The sequence below is a fragment of the Lathyrus oleraceus genome, chromosome 7, assembly GCF_024323335.1.
Source record: "Lathyrus oleraceus cultivar Zhongwan6 chromosome 7, CAAS_Psat_ZW6_1.0, whole genome shotgun sequence".
NCBI classification, from domain to species: Eukaryota; Viridiplantae; Streptophyta; class Magnoliopsida; order Fabales; family Fabaceae; genus Lathyrus; species Lathyrus oleraceus.
The window spans coordinates 68,374,131-68,379,194 of record NC_066585.1 but is presented as its reverse complement, the minus strand read 5'-3'; the positions used below and the strand labels follow the sequence as shown (position 1 = coordinate 68,379,194).

Here is a 5,064-nt window from a genome sequence, read left to right as displayed (position 1 = left end):
CTAGTGAGATCCTGTGCATACACACGGATGGGCTAATACCTTTTAAATCAGAGATATTATACCCTAAGGCAGAGGGGTATCTTCTTAAAACGTTCAAGAGTCGATTCGTCTCGTCTTGGTTTAAGGTGGCACTAACTATTACTGGGCGGTTCATTTCTTCATCCAAAAACTCATATCTTAGGTTCTTGGGTAGTTCCTTAAGTTGTTGGGCTGGTTTTTGAGAATTGGGTGAAGGGTCTGGAGTAAGATCCAAACATTCGTGAGGTTCCGTTTCCTCTGGTTCGTCATCCTTTTCATTTGGGTTTGAAAATGGTTCGATCTTAGGTTCTCCCTGACCAAATTCTCTTATGCACTCATCTATGATATCGATCTCATAACATGCGTCTCCTAGAATTGGTGCCATCAGGAATTTCGAAAGAATGAACTCGATATTTTCGTCCCCTACTTCGAAGGTTAATTTCCCTCTTTTGACATCTATTATAGCTCCGGCTGTTGATAAGAATGGTCTACCTTAAAGGATAGGGATATCTTCGTCTTCTTTTATATCCATGACCACAAAGTCTGTTGGGATATAAAGTTGACCGATCCTAACTGGGATGTCTTCTAAAATGCCTATAGGATACTTAACAGACCTATCGGCTAATTGAAGGGACATCTTCGTTGGTTGTAACTCTCCTAAGTTTAGCCTTTTACATACAGCTAAGGGTATTAAACTTACACTAGCGCATAAGTCTAGGAAAGCTTTGTCGATCACATGACTCCCTAAAATGAAAGGTATAGAAAAACTACTAGGGTCTTTCTCATTCTTAGCGAGTTTATCCTCAAAAATAAAGTTGCATTCCAAGGGTTTTGGACCGTCGAGCCTACGCTTGTTAGTTAAGATGTCTTTGAGAAATTTGGCGTAAGACGAAATTTGGGTGATAGCTTCGGTGAAAGGAATCTCTACATGAAGCTTTTCTATCACTTTTATAAATTTTTGGTATTGGTTATTGACTTTGGTTTGTTTAAGTCTTTGCAGATATGGGATTGGTGGTTTGTACGGGGGTGGTGGTTTGTAAGTTTTATCCTTGGCTTCACCTTCTTGGTTGGTTTGTTTCTCAGGTTCCTCTAGTTCCTTTTCTTGGTTGGTAGGCATATTCTCTTTAGAAGTTTTAGACTCGCTCATTGCTGGGTTCTGAGGCCCTTCATAAGCGGTCCCACTTCGTAAAGAGATAGCGTTAGCTTGCCCTCGAGGGTTTGGTTGAGGTTGTCTAGGAAATTGGCCTCCAGGTGTAGTTTGTGGGGCTTGGTTTTGTGCTACCTATGAGATCTGGGTTTCAAGCATCTTGTTGTGAGTGATTATCTGATCAACCTTGGTTCCTAATTGCGTTATAAGTTCGTTTACGTGAATGTTTTGGTTTAGGAATTCTTTATTTTGCTGAGTCTGGCCCGATATAAAGCTTTCCATGATCTTCTCAAGGTTATACTTCTGGGGCACAACTTGCATAGGTTGATTTGGTTTTTGGGCTTAATAACCTTGCGGTCTCTGAGGTGCGTGATTTCGAATAGGATTCTGGTTTTTATAGGAGAAATTTGGATGATTCTTCCATCCAAGGTTGTAAGTGTTTGAAAATGGGTTACCTTGGGCGTAATTCACTTGGTCGGTATTTAGTTTGTTCAAAAGGTTACACTCCGCCGATTCGTGTCCTTTAGATCCACATAGTTCACACTCTTTTTGGACTACTGCTACGGTGTTAGTGTTTGTAGACATATGTTCGATCCTAAGGGCTAAAGCGTCCATTTTCGCCTACATCATGTCTAGAGAGCTTACCTCATGTATTCCACCTTGGGTCTCCTTTTTCTCTATTGATGCTCGTTCAGTTCCCCATTGATAATGGTTTTAGGCCATATCCTCAATTAGGTCATAAGCTTCCGGATAAGGTTTGTTCATCAGCGCGCCACCTGCGGTAGCGTCGATGCTCATCTTGGTGTTATAGTGGAGTCCATTGTAGAAGGTATGAACGATCAACCATTGTTCTAGGCCATGGTGTGGACAAACTCTTAATAGCTCTTTATATCTCTCCAAAGCTTCGAAAAGCGATTCTCCTTGGTTTTGAGCAAATCTAGTTATTTGGTTTCGAAGAACAACAGTCTTACTAGGGGGAAATATCTAGCAAGGAATACTCTCCTAAGGTCTTCCCAGGTAGTTATTGAATTAGCTGGAAGTGAATCTAGCCATGAACGTACTCTATCTCTGAGGGAGAAAGGAAATAATCTTAAATGGATCGCATCGAGTAAAGCGCCGTTAGATTTAAAGGTATCAGCTAGTTGGATAAAAACTTTTAAATGTTGATTCGGGTTCTCAGTAGCGAGACCCGCGTATTGGTTTTGTTTCACTAATTGCAATAAAGACGATTTTAGTTCGAAATTGTTAGTAGGAATAAAGGGGTTTACTATACTTGAACTAGGTTCCTCATCAGAGGGTTGGGCGAATTCCTTAAGAGGTCTCCTATCGCGATTCTCGGCCATAGCTTTCTTAATTCAGATGAGTAAGAGGTGTGTATGAGTATAACGTTCGGGTTCCGCTAAAGGATCTACTAAATTCCCGGTACTACGGGTTCTTCGCATTTACCGGCTAATAATGCCTTAGTCTATATGGTGTAACAACAGGGTACAAAATTTGACGAAGTTGGTCCCCGGCAACGGCGCCAAAAACTTGATCATTGTTGATTCGCAAGTGCACGAATAACGTCAAAGTAATATAAAAGAATATCGATCCCACAAAGACCAATCGTCAATCTATCGATTACTATCGTTACGGTGTTTATCTAAGGCGGTATAAAAGAGATATTGGGTTTTCAAAATAACGGTAAATAATAAATGCAGGTAAAGACAGGTTGAATGTAATTCATGTCAGTTAAGTGATGTTTTGATTGTCTAAATAGAACTACTTATGAGACAATATTTTCTACTCTTGAAAAGAATCCATTTAACAGGAACTGTCGCTTTCACGTATTCAGGATCGAGTTTACCCTTAAATTAAGGCCTTTTATTGTCACTTATAAAAGGTGCGTAGAATGCTAATGTAGTAAACCTATTTTTAAGAATTGAGACTCGTAAACTTAGTTGAAAAGTGATTTTGATTTGGAAAGTTTACCCAAGGAGTTTCCTTATTTTAAATCTATCAACGCGTCCGAAAACAGTTTTAAAAATAGTTTTTCCTTAAAGTGATAAAAATTCCTAGTTACTAAGCCAGGGTGCTTTCGCACTCCTCGAGTAGTTAAAACTAACCAAGTCTGTTTTAGAAAACTCAAGTTAAAAATCAAAACAGCCTTTTAAGTAATTCTACAGATTTCAATATTTGAAACATTACTTTAACCGCGATCCTTACATTCTAACCTTTAAAAGATTTAGCCAGACATAGTAACACAAACAAGCACAACTGTGTTAATCATGATGAAAAGTTTGTTTTAGAATGTGAGGCGTAGAGAGCGAGTAAAGTGCGTAAAGTAAATAAAGTAAAGCGAGTGTGGAAAATAAATAAAGTAAAACGAGTGCGGAAAATAAATAAAGTAAAGCGCGTGCGGAACATAAATAAAGTAAAGCGAGTGCGGAAAATAAATAAAATAAAAGCGGTGCGGAGAATAAATAAAATAAAAGCGATGTGGGAAATAAATAAAATAAAAGCGATGCGGGAAATAAATAAATAAAAGCGCTGCGGGAAATAAATAAATAAAGCGATAAATAAGAACCTGCTCCAAATGGAGGCTTCAATTCTGGTACAATAATAAACCTCTGACTCTTGAAGCTAAAGACGACAGCAACTCGAAGTGATCCAAGTCAATCTCACAAAGGTGTGATAACCCCCCAATGTGACGGATTATCGCTATTACAAATGATAAATATATGCTTAGTGTTGTAAAACTAAGTTGGATGATTAGAAAATGAAATGGAATGAACTATTTATAGAGGTTTCCAGCAGCTTGTAAAGACCATGGTATCCTCCAACTTCCCCTTAGTGGGAACGTGACTTCCAAAGGTGGCGCCCGCCATCCCTTCATGGCGCCTGCCATCCCTTCATGGCGCCCGCCATGTGTATAAATGGGGTGGATCATGGGAATGTGGCGGTTACCTCCTAGTTGAGGGCTGATGACTCATGGCTTCCCCTATAGCGGCCGCCATGTGCAACGCCACGTGTGTGATTTCGCTGAAAAACCCTAATTTTAGGTCTTTTTGCTTCGTTTCTTCCAAAAGAGTCCGAAAGTGCTAAATATCTGAAAACAAGAGAAAAGAGAGCATAGTACAAACAAATTAATAATAAAGTCCTAATAAACATGTGAAATCCGAGTCAAAAACACAGTGTAATTCGGTGTGATCAATGATCTCTCCCAAAACAAACCCAATGAAAGAGGGGTAAGGAGGATGCCAAGGTATGATCCCAATGTTAATGCTTATGATGGAATTGCATGAGGGATCTTAGGGTCAAAATTGGGGTCTTACAACTGCCCCTATTTAAGGATATTCTAACTGAGAAGGCGAAGGTTAAAATCTTCATGTCGACTCAGTAGAATGGGCTTAAATAACAACATAGAGATACAAATTTTGGTCCCTAAGAGACCTCATGATGCAAATGATATGAATGCAAAAGTAAATGCTCTATGGGGAAATATTGAGACAAAGGAAAAAGAAACCAGAGAGACCGGGCAGGAGCACAATGCATTCCGTAAGGAAAACTCACCGGGGAGACAGAGACTCTAGGGGGGAAAAGGAGTTATGCATAGGCCAAGCTACGACTTAAAACTACTGGGGGACTCGAGGAAATCCATATAAAATGGAAAGACTCAGCCGGGGAAACAAATCATATGCAGGGGATACTAGTAAGTCAGGATAAAACTGAAATACTTGACTCGTGCAGGGGAAGCGATTTTACTAAGGAAATGCACACTCAACTCAACTGGGGACGAAATAAACTTCAGCACAGGAGGAGCATAAATCTATTATCAACTACCTGTTACTAGGTACAGAGATAATAAAGATCTGACAAAGAGAACATCCGTCATCGGTTAGGATGAACATATCAAGGAT

At 39.6% G+C, this 5,064-nt stretch overlaps 1 non-coding gene across 1 annotated transcript; it reads left to right on the top strand.

Moving 5' to 3' along the window:
- The first annotated feature begins 2,018 nt into the window (after positions 1-2,018).
- LOC127109026 (small nucleolar RNA R71) lies at positions 2,019-2,125 on the top strand. Its single transcript, XR_007796515.1, has one exon. It is a non-coding gene; the product is annotated as a small nucleolar RNA R71 (small nucleolar RNA).
- The last annotated feature ends 2,939 nt before the right edge of the window (positions 2,126-5,064 follow it).